The following is a 19,686-nucleotide window of genomic DNA, read 5'->3' as shown; positions in this document are numbered from 1 at the left end:
ATATTTGTCTGACTTACAAGTGCCTCTTTGATTTAATTGTAAACAAGATGACTGAAATGATCAAAATCAATGTCAAACTGGCCAAAACACTCAATTTCAGTGGGGGCTGAATAATTTTGAACACAACTGTAGATCCTGTTTTTTTGCCACTATCTTGAACAAGCTACTAACTTTTTGACATTGGCTTGCATCTTGTTCTAAAAGTGTTTTTTTTTTTTTTCACGTTCTTTTTCTGCACCTCCTTTCGGTTTCCTTTTTACTTCGCCTGTCTTATCCATAGCAATATGACAATCACTAAAAAAGAGATACTTGCTTAAACAAAAGTGTGTATGAACTCAGCATCATGCCAGGGGATAGAGAAGCCTGACATTTCATTTACCGGGCTTCCGTACTGCTACAAACTTGATGTTGTGGGCGGCCTTTGACTCAAAGGGCACATCGTCAAGTCTGCAACATGATGACGGAAGTCGGGCAAATCAAATGTCAGGCTTCCCTGGCAGGCTGTAGTTATAAGAGCTTATGTAGTAGAAGCCTGCTATTTGATTTACCAGGCTTCTGTCATGTATGGTACAGCTGTGCCCTTTGATCTCAGGGCACAACCTGTGCATAATTATTTTACAGAAGACTGGCAAATCAAATGCCAGGTTTCTATTCATACTGACTGACTGCAGGTATGGCCTGGCTGACCCACAAGAATATTATAGGCTTGCAGACCGGCCCAGGAGTTTTTGGTTTTGAGTGGCCACACACGGCTGATCCTAGGGACATGCAAAATTATTTCTTGGGGCCCCCCTAGGTCGTGGCTATCTTTATTAACTTCACCCCTTTACAAATGTCTTTTCCATATTTGACAATACATTACAAAACTACAACTCCTATCATGCCCTAAAAGAGAGTTGTAGTTTTGCAAAATCCAGAGAGCCACAAGTTGGGAAATACTGATGTAGAGTGTGACGACATGGTGATGAGTTTATAAGTTAAATGTGCATTGGTATCGAGTTGTGTTTGAGTGCGTTATGCTGTATAACATGGATATGAAAAGACTATCAGCACCATCCCTCATTATCTCCCATTGTTCTCTGAGGGAGCTCAGAACAATGACATTCTGGCCAGGCTCCTGCTATGGGTGTCTGGAGCTCGTTACCAGGGCAAGCCCTGTGGTTTTGAGCAGACCGATTGTCTGTGAGGCGGGGAGGGTAGATGTGATGGGATTATAATCTGATCTCATCACTTGCTGTATAAAAGTTTGTGCAGTTTCTCAATAAACCAGAGTTTTGTTTACCCTACATTGAGTCCCGACCAGTGACTGGGGAAACTGGGAGCTACAGATCAGTGGGTTCCAATATCTCCTCAGCAAGGAAGAAGACAGCGGCGGACATACTCATCCTGAGTACGGGGGTCCGTCATATAGAGTATTACCAAGACTACAAAAAGTCACGAGTCACTAGTAGACATGCTTCAGTGTCTGATTAACCCCCCAACAGCACTAAAAGTGTTAACGTATGTTAAGACAAATTTCTACACATACATATCACCATTATACTGTTACTGACCAAATCCTGTATACTGAGACCAATGTTACCACTAATACCAGTATACAAGAAGAAATATTATCACCATACATATCACCATTAGGCCTCATGAACGCGGCCGTGTTCCGCAGCCGAGAGCGGTCCGTGGTAACCTGGCTGGGATTCCTGCTGACAGCAGGAGCGCGCGGCGTTATTGGTTGCTATGACGCCGTGCGCTTAATGCCGCCGCTGCTGTACAGTAATACACTCATATGATCTATACGAGTGTATTACTGTACAGCAGCGGCGGCATGAAGCGCACGGCGTCATAGCAACCAATGACGCCGTGCGCTCCTGCTGTCAGCAGGAATCCCGGCCGGGTTACCACGGACTGCTCTCGGCCGCGGAACACGGCCGTGTGCATGAGGCCTTATACTGTTACTGACCAAATCCTGTATACTGAGACCAATGTTACCACTAATACCAGTATATAAGAAGAAATATTATCATCATACTGTTACTGACCAAATCCTGTACACTGACCATTATTTCCAATAATACCAGTATACAAGGTATACCGGTGCACTAGGACCACTACAATTACCCCCGCATAGTGACTGGATACTAACACCACACTGTAACTAAATAAAATCCACTAAGCAAAGACCAATATGACCAAATAGTGGAAAATACTAGCACTACACAGATTCTGCAAACCATAAGTGATTAAAAGTTCATATTTAAAATGATTGACTCACAGAGCGACTTCTCAGAGTGAATCAAAGGTGACGTCTTCTTTGATTGGAATCGGTCTCTTTTTCTGGCCACCACTCGTCTCCGCAGAATCTGCAAGACAAATATTTTAGGCTTCTCATTCCAGCACCATCCCCACCTCTTTTCAAACTCCCAATGTGTATTGCCCTACACACAGTGGCGTCTCTAGTTTTCAAATTTTGGGGGGGCACACTGGGGGCCAGGACAAAAGTAGGGGGGGGGCAGCTATAACAACGATACATTTACACAAGTACGCTTAGAAATGCTGCAATACTTTACCCAATACCTAAAACCACAACAGGGAAGAAAAGTCCTGGTGTCTGTGGTTTAAAAAAAAACAAACAATCACTCAGATTTCATCATGTCCTAGTTGCCTGTGGATGATACTTTTATAGGAAGGGGGATCTGTCGATGACACTGCTATGGGGGGGATCTGTGGATGACACATACCTTATATAGCATCTTATGCTACATGTGTCATCCACAGATCCACCCCATGACATCCCAATTTACCCCTCCATAACAGTGTCATCCACAGATCCAGCTCCCTATAACAGTGTCATCCACAGATACCCCTCCCTATAACAGTGTCATCCACAGATCCCTCTCCCTATAACAGTGTCATCCACAGATCCCCCTCCCTATAACAGTGTCATCCACAGATCCCCCTCCCTATAACAGTGTCATCCACAGATCCCCCTCCCGTCACTCACAGGAGTGTACATTTGACATTTCTAAACTGTAATCCATATCCTGCAGTAACTTTAACTTTAAATCAGTATTAAGCGGCCGCTCATCTCTACTAGTACCTTAACCTTACACCACTCGGCTAGCTTCGGTAACAGGGCCAGGCTACAGCCTACAGGCACTGCCTGTTAGTTGTTATCGAGCGAGTGCTGATTTCTGCAGGTCAGAGGTTACGGAATACAGTTTAGAAGAAATGTACACTCCTGTGAGCGGTCCAGACCAGTGGCGGATCGAGAGCCTGGTCTCGGGAGGGGCACTTCCAGATTATTTTCTGTCCGCCGCCACAGAACAAGGGTGCTTATAGAACAGACCACACAGTGTAGAGGTATACTGTACATTGTGTAGCACAGTGTAGAGGTATACTGTACATTGTGTGGCACAGTGTAGAGGTATACTGTACATTGTGTGGCACAGTGTAGAGGTATACTGTACATTGTGTGGCACAGTGTAGAGGTGTACTGTACATTGTGTGGCACAGTGCAGCGGTATACTGTATATTGTGTGGCACGGTGAAGGCTATATGTGTATAACATAAACATACTCCACATGAAAACTTACAATTACTTGGCTTGACCCTTGGATATCTCGGACGCCACTTCAACACTTTGGCAGGGGGGTCGGCAGAGCTGATGTGTTTTATCCTAATGAGAAAGATTTCATAATATTGATTTGGAGAAAGGGCAGAGGGATAGCAGAGCAAAGAATACCCCCTTGTAATGCCTCCAGTTGAGCTAATGTGCCCCATAGTGCCCCCATAATGTGCCAGTATAAAATACCCCTATATAGTGCCCCCAGTAAATGCCCCATAGTGCTCCTCTTCCCCCTTCCTCCTAGTGCCCCCCATAATGCACCAGTATAAAATGCCCCATATATCGTGCCCCAGTAGATGCCCTCAGTGTCCCCCATAATTGCAAGTATAAAATACCCCTTCTTAGTGCCCCCCGTAGATGACTCCATAGTACTCCTCTCCCCCCTTCCCCATAGTACCCACCATAATGTGTCCCAGTATAAAATGCTACTGTACAAAGCCCCCCATATAAAATACCCCTTCTTTGTGGCCTCAGTAGATGCCCCTATAGTGCCCACCAATGCCAGTAACAAGTGCCCTTAATAACGTGCCAGTAACAAGTGCCCCCAATAACATGCCAGTAACAAGAGCCCCCCCAATGTTCCAGTAACAAGAGCCCCATCACGTGCCAGTAATAAGCCCCCCATCACGTGCCAGTAATAAGCCCCCCCGTCATGTGCCAGTAATAAGCCCCCCATCACGTGCCAGTAATAAGCCCTCCATCACGTTCCAGTAATAAGCCCCCCATCACGTGCCAGTAATAAGCCCCCCATCATGTGCCAGTAATAAGCCCCCCATCATGTGCCAGTAATAAGCCCCCCCATCATGTGCCAGTAATAAGCCCCCCATCGTGTGCCAGTAATAAGCCCCCCATCATGTGCCAATAATAAGCCCCCCATCATGTGCCAGTAATAAGCCCCCCAATGTGCCAGTAATAAGCCCCCCCAACGTGCCAGTAATAAGCCCCCCAATGTGCCAGTAATAAGCCCCCCAATGTGCCAGTAATAAGCCCCCCCAATGTGCCAGTAATAAGCCCCCCCAATGTGCCAATAATAAGCCTCCCCAATGTGCCAGTAATAAGCCTCCCCATGTGCCAGTAATAAGCCCCCCCAATGTGCCAGTAATAAGCCCCCCATGTGCCAGTAATAAGCCCCCCCATGTGCCAGTAATAATCCCCCCCCCCTCATGTGCCAGTAATAAGCCTGCCTAATGTGCCTGTAAAACTATTGTAAAAAAAAAAAAAAAACACTTATACTTACCTCCATGTCAGCGATGCTATGCAGGCCTCTTCCGGCCTGTGTCCCGCACTGTACGGGTCAGGCGGCCTCTGATAAGCTGCTGGCCTAGTGCCTACGCCTCTCCCTCCCCTGCCCCGCCGCAGCACAGGCAGATTACTATGGAGATGAGCGCAATGGAAGCGCTCATCTCCCTGTGCCCGACTGTGGCGGCTCACTTGGGGGGGAATTTTAGTTGGGGGGGCACAGCGTGATGTAGGGGGGCCGTGGCCCCCTCTGGCCCCCCCCCCCTGGCAACGCCACTGCCTACACAGTAATAGAGGAGCCCACTATTTGTCCATACATGGCGACACAGAGAAGGGGAGTCTGTACTATATGACAGCACAAATGGGGGAGCCTGTACTATATGGTGACATAGAGGGGGGAGCTTGTACTATATGGTGACATAGAGGGGGGAGCTTGTACTATATGGTGACAAACATAGAGGGGGGAGCTTGTACTATATGGTGACATAGAGGGGGGATCTTGTACTATATGGCGGCAGAGGCGTGAGCCTGTACTATTTGGTCGGTGGCACAGAGGGAGGAGCCGAGCTTGTACTATATGACAGCACAGAGGGGGGCCTGTACTATATGGAGGGACAGAGTGGGGGTGCCTGTACTATATAGCGGCATAGAGGGGGGGTCTTTACTATTTGGTGGCATAGAGGGGGACCTGTACTATATGGGGGCACAGAGGGAGAGACTGTACTATATGGTGGTACAAAGGGGGAGTCTGTACTATCTTGGGGCACAGAGGGGGGTCTGTACTGTATTTTCGGGCACAGGGGGACTCTACTATATGGGGCACATGGGGGGGCTGTACTATATGGGGGCACAGAGGAGGGAAATTTTAATAAATGGCGTATGACAGACTTGTATGACTTTAAAGGGGTTATCCAGTAATTAAAAATGTATCCCCGGCCCTATCCACAGAATGGGAGGGACTCCCCCGGGCCCCAGCGATCTCCAGAATGGGGCCCGTATTTGTCTTGGCAGACAGTGGTGGACCACTCAGCGCTGTTCGCTATAGCCAGCGATTCACTTAGCGACCGTCACTGCCAAGACAAATATAACTTGGAAGATGGGGGAAGGGTGAGCTGGGCTGCATTCTGGATGTCGACCCCCTGTGATCAAATACTTATTATTCCCTATCCTGTAGAAAGGTAATACGTACGTTTTTAATAACTTGACAACCACTTTTTTTTATTAAACCGCCCCCCCTCCCCCTCTGAGTGGGCTTCAATTGCAAATATAAAAGAATCACTGGAGTACAGTACCCCTTTAATTTTTAGGGTCGTACTACGGTACTATCAATATCATTCATTCACCCACGGGCCCACGGCCACTTACCTTATGAGTTTTTATTTTTTCTCGGATTCCTCCTCCAGGCTCCAGTCCAGAGGCTCCAGTCGACCTCCACACTACTTTACTGGCACAGTGGCACTGGCAGGTGGCAGAGTGGCAGTGGCTTAGCCTTCCCAGCGGCCAGCCTGAGCCTGCCTCTGCTGCTTTCTTGGGGTGCTGGCTGCTGCAGGATGGCAATGGATTTGTGGCAGTGCCAGTGGCACTTTACTTGGCAGTGGCACTTGGCAGAGAGTGGGCACTGCCACTAACAGGTCAGTCTCACTCTCTCTCTCTCTCTGACTCTGACTTTAGTGACTGCGTCTGCCTGACTGCCCTGCTTGTGCCAGGCCCGAGGGGGTAGTTGTGCTGAAGACAGACAGTGAAGCACCTCCCCCAGATGAAGCGCCGGCGCCTAAAGATATGGACGGTATCATCATGATAACGTAAGGTATTGGCAATTGCACCAGAGACAGAGCCACTGTGACTCACGCAGCAGGGAGCGCTGATGACGTTTGATGTCACGTCATACATCACACACTGTGCAGCGCACTGCGGTCCTGTCCTGGCTGTGCTGCCCCGACCTCCTCGGCTCCTCCTCAAGTAGTGAGTGTTTCACTGTCTGATCAGGCCGGCCCGGCCGCCCGCCCGTGCGGGCCTGCGGGCTGCGGCAGACCGTCAAGGAGAAGAAGGAGCCTCCTCGCTCGCTGTCGCCGGTCGCCGGCACCACGGCCGGCCGCAGCGGCACATCAGGGCTACCGGCCTACCAGGTTTTTTCCCGGTATCCCGGTAGGCCAGTCCGGCCCTGACAGTGCCCCTCCAGCATACCACATGTGCAGGGCACAGCATTGTTACGCTGTTCTGCACCTAGTTTGCCTTGGCAAATGGAGTCACACAGGGGAGGAGCTGCTTCGCTTCCTTCATCAAGAAATCAAATCCTGTCTTTCTCCTCAACAACTCAAAATCAGAACCATGGTGACCGACAACAGGAAGAACATGGTGTCGGTGCTGCATCAAGGAGAGCTGAGCCATGCGCTCTGCATGGTGCATGTGTTCAATCTGGTTGTCAAACGGTTCCTGAAGTGTTCACCCCATATGCAACACCATATGCAAACTTTGCATGCCCTTTAGCCACTCGTACACCGCAAAGCACACCCTCCTTGAGCTGCAGCAGCAGAATGGCGTCCCCCAACATAGGCTAATATGCGACGTTTCCACCCGTTGGAATTCCAACCTCCATATGTTTGAGGGAAAGGCCATAAATGATTTCTTGATGATACAGGCGGAGAGAGGTACTCCCTTGTGTAACTTCGATGTTAGAAAGTGGCAGCTCATGCGTGACACCTGCCATTTGCTCGGGCCCTTTGAGGAGGCCGCTTTATTTGTCAGTCGCCAGGACTACGGGATGAACAACGTAATTCCACTGATTCATGTCCTGGAGCACATGCTGCTAAATATGGCTGGCCAGGGTAAAGGAGCCATGACGACTACTTCTCATGGCCACATGAGCCCTGTGGGGGCTGAACTAGAGGAGGAGGTGGAGGACATTCGAGCACAAGCAATGCATAGAGAGGTTTTTCTACATAGATGACAGGAATGGAGGAGCAGGTGCAGCCAGAGGAGCTACAGGGCGATAAGGAAGACGAGGCAGAGGACCAAGACACACAGTGGCAGTATGCAGTGGAGATGGAGGCAGGGAGTCCCTCCGAGTCACTTGTGCAAATGGCCCGATGCATGCTGATTTGCTTGCATAGTGACAGACGAATTATCACCATTCGGCAGAGGTTCTCCACCATGTTATACACTTGCTGCTAGTCCAAAATGGGGGCCTTTTTTTATTACACCCGACATCCTATTTAGTCAGTTGGCTGCTGCCTTTGTGCGCTATAGCACATCCTCATGCAGGCCCTCTGGGCTGACGTTCCACTGCCATGGCTGCTGGGGGCGGGGGGGGGGGGGGCAGGAGCAGTACCAGCTCCATCAGCAGCAACTTAAGTCTAGAGTTACTGATGAGTAGTTTTCTTCACCCACCTAATAAAAAAACTACTCACCAGCAGCAGCAGCTAAACATATAGCAGAAGCTGAACCAGCAGGTTGTGGCATACTTGGAGTGCACCCTGCCACCCCACATCGAAGATCCCCTGGACTACTGGGCAGCTAGACTCGATTTGTGCCCGCAACTGGCCGAGTTTGCCCTGGACAATCTTTCCTGCCAAGCTAGTGGTGTGGCATCAGAGCGGGTGTTTAGTGCTGCGGGGGTCATAGTTACCCCAAGGAGAACTCGCATGTCCACACAAAATGTGGAGAAACTGACCTTTGTGAAGATGAATCAGGAGTGAATCAGCCAGGATTTTCAAACACCAGTGCCTGATACATCAGACTAGATCATCCATGGTGCCACACCTACATTTTGACAAAAGAGACCTGTTTCTTCTGGCTACCTGCTTCAGCTATTATTCTGATGCTGCCACCCGCCTGATGCCAGCCACCATCTTCAGCTGGTGCTAGTATTGCCCCCCCACCTTCCCACTCTGTCACTGGGCAACTCTGTGGTCTCCTCATGTTGCTGTCACCTCACCACTATGTCACTGGGCCACTCTGTGGTCTCCTCATGCGGCTGCTACTTCACCACTCTGTGGTCTCCTCATGCTGCTGCCATATCACTACTCTGTGGTATCCTCATGCTGCTGCCAGCTCACCACTATGTCACTGGGCTATTCTGTGGTCTCCTCATGCTGCTGCTAGCTCACCACTATGTCACTGGGCCACTCTGTGGTCTCGTCATGCTGCCGCCACATCACCACTCTGTGGTGTCGTCATGCTGCTGCTAGCTCACCACTTTGTCACTGGGCCACTCTGTGGTCTCGTCATGCTGCTGCCACCTCACCATTATGTCACTGGGCCACTCTTTGGTCCCCTCATGCTGCTGCTACTTCACCACTCTGTGGTCTCCTCATGCTGCTGCTACATCACTACTCTGTGGTCTCCTCATGCTGTTGCTAGCTCACCACTATGTCACTGGGACACTTTGTCATCTTGTCATGCTGCTGCCACCTCACCACTATCTCACTGGACCACTCTGTGGTTTCCTCATGCTGCTGCCACATTACCACTCTGTGGTTTCTTCATGCTGCTGCTACCTAAACACTATGTCACTGGGCCACTCTGTGTTCTCGTCATGCTGCTGCCACATCACCACTCTGTGGTCTCATCATGCTGCTGCAAGCTCACCACTATGTCACTGGGCCACTCTGTGGTCTCCTTATGCTGCTTTCACAACACCACTCTGTAGTCTCTTCATACCACTGCCACATCACCACTTTGTGGTCTCCTCATGCTGCTGCTACCTCAACATTATGTCAGTGGGCCGCTCTGTGGTCTCCTCATACTGCTGCCACATCACCACTAGTGATGGACGAACATCAATGTTCGCGAACCGCTCGTTCGCAGCGGGCCACATTCACATTATTAGCAGGCTGACCTGAAAAACCTTTGGGTCATATTTGCAGCCAGCAAACACTTACATAGGATGTGAGCCCAGCCCTAGTGTCAGAATAAGCTCCAGTAGATAGCGGAGCAGCGTGGCGGAGAGGGGAGGCCTCCATGTACTGACAGGGTGCTACCTAGTCCTGTGTTTCCCAAGGATCATTTTCTACTGGAAAATACAGGGCACAGTATAATACACTAGAATCTGTATAATATAAAGATAATAGCCCTACCCCCGAAAAAAATACAATTAGGTGGTCATTTATTATATAGAAATACGTCTATGTTAGGCGTATTTCTGAAACAGATTGTGGCGCAAAGGTCCTTAGCACCGCAATCTGCATATTTTTTCCACTCATGCCAGGTCTAAAAAGGATGGCGTGAGCAGGGAAAGGGATACAGTTATGGCCATCCAGTTATTGGATACCACCACCAAACATTGAGCGGATAACACCTCTGTACAGTGACCGGATAACACCGCCATATCGTGACCAGATAAAAGGGTATAAGAGGGCACAGTACAGGGAATGACTAGGGGCACTGCACAGGGTGTGGTAAGAGGGCACAATGCAGGGTATAAGAGGGCACAGTACGGGGTGAGGGGCAAAGAACGAGGTGAAGGGCACAGTCACATGACCATGTGACATTAGAAGGTCCTTATGGTGAATGCGGTTTAGATGCCACCATAATGAGAGGCAGAGGAGTGAGACAGGGGTATGATTATGTGGCTAGAGATAAAAAATTTAACTGTCAGCCAGTACAGGCCCCAAAAATTAGGCAATCGGTATTCACCTGACAACAAAGAACTTTGGATTCTTTGGCTAGAGGTACATTAGGCAGTCACAGGATAAATATGTAACTGTCGGCCAGTAGAGGCCCCAGAAATTAGGCAATAGGCATTCACCTGACAGCACAGAACTTTGGATTCTGTGGCTGGAGGTGCATTAGGTGGTCACAGGATAAATATGTAACTGTTTGCCAGTATAGGCCCCAAAAATTAGGCATTCACCTGACATAAAAGGCCTTTTATGCTGCTGTATATACATAAGGCATAGACCATTCTTTGTTCTGGGTGGTGGCGTATATGTGTGGGCTGACATGAGGAAATTCAATTAAAAGTGGTCATCACAGGTGTTGAATTCCTCCGAGATCCATGCCTCATTAATTTGAATTTTTTTTAGGTAGTCCACACAGTCGTGAGCTAGGTAAGAGTGCGCTTATCGGTCACGATCCCTCCTGCTGCGCTGAACGTACTTTCGGACAGGGCACCCGACAAGGGGCAAGCCAAGAGTTCCATGGCAAATTATGCCAGCTCTGGCCACAGGTCAAGCCTGCACACCCAGTAGTCAAGGGGTTCTTCGCTTCTCAGAGCTTCTACATCGGCTGTTAACCCGATGTAGTCGGACACCTGTCAGTCTAGGCGTTCCCTGAGGTTGGATCTGAAGGGGGGCTGTCGATAGGTTGGCTGCAAGAATGATCTCATATCTGAAGTGACCAATTTATCTTCAAACCGCCCTCTTTTTGCAGGCGCGGTAGGATTGGTACCCCCACCTGTTTCGCTGTGGGTGAAAATTCCTCTGCCAGTGCCCGCAACAGCAGAATGCAGCATCTCTTAGAGCAAGGCCTGGAAATGCTGCATTCTGACAACCCTCTGTGATGCTGGTAACATATCCGCCATTTTGTGTTTGTACCAGAGGTCTAAGTATGTTACCACCCAGTACAGGTCCTTGACCTTTATACTTTTTATACGGGGGTCCCTCTTCAAACACTGGAGCATGAAGGCCCCCATTTGCACTAAATTGGAAGCGGTGGAGCACCCTGGCTCCTGCTCATCGCCCAGGAGAATTTTGTCCTCGGTCTCCTCCGGACAACACCAGGGATCACCGAAAAGTTTAAAGCCTGCTCTTCTTGCTCCTCCTCCTCCCCCCAGCCATTATCCTCCTCTGACTCCTCAGACTCCTGCTGACTTGTCTCAGATAGAGTAGCCCCCCTGGGAATTGATTCAGCATTGCGACTTCCTCATCTTCCAGCTCCTGCTCCTCGACGGCTTGATCAATGACACAATGCAATGCACACTCCAGAAAGTAGGCATAAGGTACGATGTCACTGATGACACCCTGGCTGCGACTGATCAGTTTGGTGATCTCATCAAATGGCCGCAGAAGTTTGCATGCGTCGCTCATGAACAGCCACTGGCGCGGTGAAAAAAAAGCAAGCTCCCCAAAACCTGTCCTAGCGCAGAGTTCGTACAGGTAGTCATTAACAGCGCGTTTCTGCTGGAGCAGCCTATCAAGCATATAAAGGGTGGAGTTCCCGCGCGTCAGGCAGTCACAAATCAGACGTCTGACAGGCAGGTGGTGTCGCCGCTGAATGCCAGCAAGGCGAGCCATGGCCGTGTAAGATCTTCTAAAATGGCCAGAGATTTTCCTGGCCTGCCGCAAGATGTCCTGGACCCCGGGGTTTTTGGCAACGAATTGCTGCATGACTAAGTTCAGGACATGTGCCATGCACGGCACGTGTGTCATTTTGCCCTTTTTCAGCGCACTCAGCAGATTGGCACCGTTGTCGCACACCACTTTGCCAACTGTCTAATTGAGCGGGGTTACTCACTAATCGGCCTGTGACCGTAGAGCTGAAAGGAGTGCAGGACCGTTGTGGCTCTTGGCTTCCAGGCACAACAGCTGCAGCGCAGCATGGAAATGTCTCACCTGGCACGTCGAATAGGTTCTGGGGATCTTGTGGTGTGCAGCGGAAGAGGCGATAGCAGTGGAAAAGGAGGAGTCAGCTGAGGAGGAGATGGAGGATGGAGGAGGAGGAGAGGCAGGCCTGCCTGCAATCCATAGTGGTAACATCAAATCCACACGGGTGCCACGGGTTACATGCTTGACAGCCGTCAGAAGGTTCACCCAGTGGGCAGTAAAAGTTATGTACCTTCCCTGCCCATGTTTTCTGGACCACGTGTCTGTGGTCAGGTGTATCTTGGTACCGACACTGTATGCCAGAGATATATTAACTTGCCGCTGAACGTGGCCATAAAGTTCAGGGATGCCATTCTGGGAGAAATATTTCCTTCTATTGCAGTGTGCCAATAGCCACAAATTTTCTAAAGGCCTCCGAGTCCACCAAATTATATGGCAGTAGTTGGTGGGCTAGCAGTTCCGATTATCCAGCGTCATAATTTTTTTATGCTCGAACATTTTGTCTGTGGAAGCATGCTTTCTGACAGATGAATGCGTGAACAGCACGGTGGAAGGTGGAGTGGAGGACAAATGGGAGGAGAGAGGATGAGGATGGGAGGCCAGGTGCATTCTTACGGTGGTCGTTCCTAGGTGAGTATTGGGCTTACCGCCACTTATGCGTTGACAGCACAGGCTGCAGATGGCAACACTATTATCAGCAGCTGACACGTTAAAAAAAAGCCCACACTGCGGAGCCATGTGCCGGGGTCCTGGGAGAGCAAGATGTGACTGTGCATGGTGAATGGCTCGCTCCAGATACATTTGCAGTTTGCTTTTTACCTACCTGATTCTCCCCCTTCTCCTCCCTATCTGCTGCTCCGTCTTTTCCTCTTGACGTCCATTGACACATCATCATTGTCACCTTCAGCAACAATGACAGTGGGGACCACCCACCTTGAGCTGATCTGGCGGCCGTTGCTACCTCCTCTTCCTTTTCTGATGCCAAGAATGGTTGCGCATCGGTAAGGTCTGGGAATGGATGGGAAAATAACTCTTCTGACTTGAGTGGAGGGGCTATGGTGGTTGTAGTGGTGGTGTCTTTGCGGGTGCACACAACAGAGAGTGAGGAGTGTGCAGATACAGAGGATGAGGAGGATGCGGAAGGCTGAGTGAGCCACTCAACCAACTTTGGTGCGTCCTTTGAAGTAATCGCACACGCCTTCTCCAACTTCCCACTTAAGCTCTGGCATGGTGCATCTGCCAGACCCCTACCATCCCTGCGGAACAGCCTGTCTCTTCCTCTGCCTGTCATTTTCTAAATGACCCTCTGCCTTAGTCCGTAGAGAAGAGCAGTATTTGTGGAAGAAGGTATATCGCAGCCCTCAATCAGTATTTTGTGGAAGAAGGTATATGGCACCCGTCAATCATTATTTGGGAGAAACAGGTATATAGCATCCCTCAATCAGTATTTGGCAGAAACAGGTATATGGCACCCCTGAATCATTATTTTGTGGAAGCAGGTGTATCTCAGCCCTCAATCAGTATTTGGTAGAAGAAGGTATATAGCAATAGCACTCCTCAATCAGTATTTAGTGGAAGAGGGTATATGGCACCCCCTCAATCAGTATTTGGCGTAAACTGGTATATAGCACCCCTCAATCAGTATTTGGCGGAAACAGGTATATTGCACCCCTCAATCAGTATTTTGTGGAAGCAGGTGTATCGCAGCCCTCAATCAGTATTTGGTGGAAGAAGGTATATAGCAATAGCACCCCTCAATCAGTATTTAGTGGAAGAAGGTATATGGCACCCCTCAATCAGTATTTGGCGGAAACAGGTATATGGTACCACTCCATCAGTATTTTGTGGAAGCAGGTGTATTGCAGCGCTCAATCAGTATTTGGTGGAAGAAGGTATATAGCAATAGCACCCCTCAATCAGTATTTAGTAGAAGAAGATATACGGCACCCCTCAATCAGTATTTGGCAGAAACAGGTATATGGCACCCTTCAATCAGTATTTTGTAGAAGCAGGTGTATCGCAGCGCTCAATCGGTATTTGGTGGAAGAAGGTATATAGCAATAGAAACTCTCAATTAGTATCTTGTGGAAAAAAGTATATAGCACCCTTCAAACAGTATTTGGCGGAAACAGGTAAATAGCACCCCTGAATCAGGATTTTGCGGAAGAAGATATATAGCACCCCTCAATCAGTATTTTGTGGAAGCAGGTGTATCGCAGCCTTCAATCAGTATTTTGCGGAAACAGGTATATAGCACCCTTCAATCAGTATTTGGCGGAAACAGGTATATAGCACCCCTCAATCAGTATTTGGCGGAAACAGGTAAATGGCACTCCACAATCATTATTTTGTGGAAGCAGGTGTATTGCAGCTCTCAATCAGTATTTGGTGGAAGAAGGTATATAGAAATAGCGCCCCTCTATCAGTATTTTGTGGAAGAAGGTATATAGCACCCCTCAATAAGTATTTGGTGGAAACAGGTATATAGCACCCCTCAATCAGTATTTGGTGAAAACAGGTATATGGCACCCCTCAATCAGTATTTTGTGGAAGCAGGTGTGTCGTAGCCCCCAATCAGTATTTGGTGGAAGAAGGTATATAGCAATTGCACCCCAGAATCAGTATTTTGTAGAAGAAGGTATATGGCACCCCTCAATCAGTATTTGGCGGAAACTGGTATATAGCACCCCTCAATCAGTATTTGGCGGAAACAGTAAATAGCACCCCTCAATCAGGATTCTGTGGAAGAAGATATATAGCACCCCTCAATCAGTATTTGGCGGAAACAGGTATATTGCACCCCTCAATCAGTATTTTGTGGAAGCAGGTGTATCGCAGACCTTAATCAGTATTTGGTGGAAGGAGGTATAGAGCAATAGCACCTCTCAATCAGTATTTAGTGGAAGAAGGTATATGGCACCCCTCAATCAGTATTTGCGGAAACAGGTATATAGCACCCCTCAATCAGTATTTGGTGGAAACAGGTATATGGCACCCCTCAATCAGTATTTTGTGAAAGCAGGTGTGACATAGCCCCCAATCAGTATTTGGTGCAAGAAGGTATATAGCAATAGCACCTCTCAATTAGTATTTAGTGGAAGAAGGTATATGGCACCCCTCAATCAGTATTTGGCGGAAACAGGTATATAGCACCCCTCAATCAGTATTTGGTGGAAACAGGTATATGGCACCCCTCAATCAGTATTTAGTGAAAGCAGGTGTGTCATAGCCCCCAATCAGTATTTTGTAGAAGAAGGTATATGGCACCCTTCATTAAGTATTTGGCGGAAATAGGTATATAGCACCTTTCAATCAGTATTTGGCGGAGACAGGTATATGGCATCCCTCAATCAGTATTTGGTGGAAACAGGTATATGGTACCCCTCAATCAGTATTTTGTGGAAGCAGTTGTATTGCAGCCCTCAATCATTATTTGGTGGAAGATATATAGCAAGAGCACCCCTCAATCAGTATTTAGTGGAAGAAGGTATATGACACCCCTCAATCAGTATTTAGCGGAAACAGGTATATAGCACCCCTCAATCAGTATTTGGCGGAGACAGGTATATGGCACCCCTCAATCAGTATTTTGTGGAAGCAGCTGTATCGCAGCCCTCAATCATTTTTTGGTGGAAGAAGGTATATAGCAATAGCACTCCTCAATCAGTATTTTGTGGAAGAAGGTATATGGCACCCCTCAATCAGTATTTGTTGGAAACAGGTTTATAGCACCCCTCAATCAGTATTTGGCAGAAACAGGTATATAGCACCCCTCAATCAGTATTTGGTGGAAACAGGTATATGGCACCCCTCAATCAGGATTTTGTGGAAGAAGGTATATCACAGCCCTCAAGCAGTTGTTTTGTGGGTCAACAGGTATATCACACCCGTAGCAATTAGTTACTCCAATAGCGTTTGTCCCTCTATCTAGCTGCAGTATTGCAGCAGAACCGTACACAACTGCTGCACAATACAAATACACTATAATATATTTCTATGTTAGAAAGTATATCACACCTCTCTATATCACACCTATAGATAGCACACCTATACCAGTCCATAAAAGGACTTTTGTGGCACCATTAGCTAGCGTTTGGTGTCCCTAACTGTCACTGATTTAAAATGCAACCTCTCCCTACACTGGCAAAACACATAATGCAAAATGGCTGCCAGATCGGGTTATTTTATAGGGTTGGGGGGGTGTCCATGTGCTGAAACGTCTCAATTGGCTGTCCTGTCCCACCTGATGGATGTGTCATAGGTCAAAGTTCGGTGCTATGCCAAAAATAATGGAGCGTGCAAATATTGCCATACATTTGCATGTTCAGCGAATCGCAAATGAGCAAAGTTCACCGTGAAACAGCCACTCTGTAAAATGGGCCATTCTGTGGTCTCCTCATGCTGGTGGCACCTTAAGGCCTATTGCACCGACCGTATGGCTTTTCCAGTGTTTTGCGGTCCGTTTTTCACGGATCCGTTGTGTTTCTGTTTTTGTTCCGTTTTTCCGTTCCGTTTTTCCGTATGGCATATACAGTATACAGTAATTACATAGATAAAATTGGGCTGGGCATAACATTTTCAATAGATGGTTCAGCAAAAAACGGAACTGAAACGGAAGACATACGGATGTTTTTCCGTATGTGTTCCGTTTTTTTGCGGACCCATTGACTTGAATGGAGACACGGAACGTGATTTGCGGGCAATAATAGGACATGTTCTAAAACGGAAATACGGAAACGGAATGCATACGGAGTACATTCCGTTTTTTTTGCAGAACCATTGAAATGAATGGCTGCGTATACGGACCGTATACGGAACGCAAAAAACAGGAAATAAAAAAGGCCGTGTGCGGGAGGCCTAACACTCTGTCACTGGGCCACTCTGTGGTCTCCTCATGCTGCTGCCATCTCCCCACTATGTCACTAAGCCACTCTATGGTATCCTCATGCTGCTGCCACCTCCCCACTTTGTCACTGGGCCACTCTATGGTCTCATCATGCTGCTGCCACCTCAACACTATGACACTGGGCCATTTTGTGGTATCCTCATGCTGCTGCCACCTCCCCACTTTGTCACTGGGCCACTCTATGGTCTCCTCATGCTGCTGCCACCTCAACACCATGACACTGGGCCACTCTGTGGTCTCCTCCTGCTGCTGACGCCTAAACACTCTGTGGACTTCTCATGCTGTTCCCACTCTCCCCACTCCATGACTGGGTCACTATTTGCCTTTTGGCCTGGTTGACATCATCATTTATTTGACCCTTCTTCTCATCTGTCAGAAGGAAGGGAAAATGAGGCGCACAATGGATCCTGTCTGTGTAGCAGTTGTAAGGCCTGTATGGTCCCATCAGAATTGGCTTAAGATTTGGTAGCCAAAAGCTGGAGTGCGTGCAAAACACAGAAGACATGCAAATATTCCATTCACATGTTATCTCTGTTTTGGATGTACTCCTGTTTTTTTTTTTGTTTTTTTTTAGCAATACTGATGGATTACTAACCAAATGCTGACTGAGTGAAGGCAGATGCTCAACAGACAGGATTCATTTTTGGGGGGTTATTGTTCTGACGGATCAGAGGAAGTGCAAAATAATCTGTGACGTCAACACAAACTTACTGCTGACACCCGCTCCACTCTGTCAGGGGCTCTACATGTATAAGCATTTAATAGAACAGGTTCTGTAGACATCTATTTGGAATCAGCTGTCGACGGTGTAACGCTAACATCGACCTGTAAGTCTGAGTTCACACTTGAGTTATTTGGTCAGGTTTGGCCCCATAACTGCCCAAATAAGTAAAGTGTGCAGTGATTCTAAGAGTGACGCCTGTCATCTGCGTGTCATACTGACTCATAGTATTATACAATGCAACAGCACTCTGCAAGTCTGGTTTGAAGAGTGCTGTTGCATTGTATATTTTCTTTGCCTTTGTGCTTTCAGCCATGTCAACGCGCACCTGCGCACTGGATGTGCTGACTGACCCCCAATTTTTCTTTGCAGTTTGTTGGTCGTGCACTCCTGATTAACCTGTCTGCCCTATAGGCTGATTTTAATTAGTATAGCTATAAAGCTGTACCCTACTCTCCCTGTATGTATGTAGTAGGCCATTTGGCACCAGGTAAGGCGGAATACAGAGTGGGCTCAGCATGCTAGTGGAACCTGCATTCCTTGAACAAAATGGAGGCCAGCACCAAAGAGATATTATATAGTGTGGGTTCGACATGCATGACGAGTCTGCATCCCCTGAATATAACGAAGGCCATTTGGCACCATAATAGGCATAATATAATATGGGCTTGGCATGCATGTGGAACCTGCATTCCCTGAACGTAATGGAGGCCAGTATGGCACCAGTTAATGTGGTATTTAGTGTTAGGTTCCCGTCTTACTGAGATCGCCTTGACGTTTGGCAGGCGGGCCCAAATAATTATGTACAAAATTATTTGCTAAGCATCTCAAATTTATTAGCGTAGCATTTGCACCAGAATACTTTCCATTATTTTGGCATTATTGTACTTTATTTGGTTTGCAGAGTGTTGTTGCATTGTATATTTTTTTGCCTTTGTGCTTTCAGCCATGGCAACGCGCACCTGCGCACTGGATGTGCTGACTGACCCACAATTTTTCTTTGCAGTGTTGACTCATAGTATTGTTTCACTACCACAGACTCCCTATGTGCGTTACTGCAAGGCACGGTGTGCTACACCACTATACAGGCTCTCTGAAGCCAGGAAATAGCTGTTTTTTAACGCGATTCACCACAAATAAATTCGGATCAAATCGAGTCTGTTCGGAAAAATCGGTGAACCGACCGAATTGAATTTTTGAGAAATTTGCTCATTTCTATTCATTACCATATTGAAGTGTGTATTCCTCTTTGATCACTTTTTGTTCAATTTATTTGGGGAGATGAAGCAATGAAAAACCAGCAAATCGACCATTTCGTTTTTTTACAGTATTCAGTGCACAAGATAAATACAGTTAAAATTTATGAAGTTCTTAAGATTAGGGTTGAGTGAACCCGAACTGTAAAGGATTTTTGGACCCCGGACCCGAACATTTGAGTAAAAGTTTGGGTTCGGGTTCGGTGTTCGGCGAGTTAATGGTGCTTTTTGAAAGGCTGTGAAATCAACAAGCGTTTAACTCTGTGCCCTTAGAAGCCATCACAGAAAAGCCTACTAATGGCATGGCTGTGATTGGCCAGTGCAGCATGTGACCCAGCCTCTATATAAGCTGGAGTCACGTAGCGCTGCACGTCACTCTGCTCTTAGTAGTGTAGGGAGAG

The sequence above is a fragment of the Bufo bufo genome, chromosome 4 (genome assembly GCF_905171765.1).
Source record: "Bufo bufo chromosome 4, aBufBuf1.1, whole genome shotgun sequence".
In the NCBI taxonomy this organism is placed as follows: Eukaryota; Metazoa; Chordata; class Amphibia; order Anura; family Bufonidae; genus Bufo; species Bufo bufo.
Note: the sequence above shows the minus strand (reverse complement) of the source record.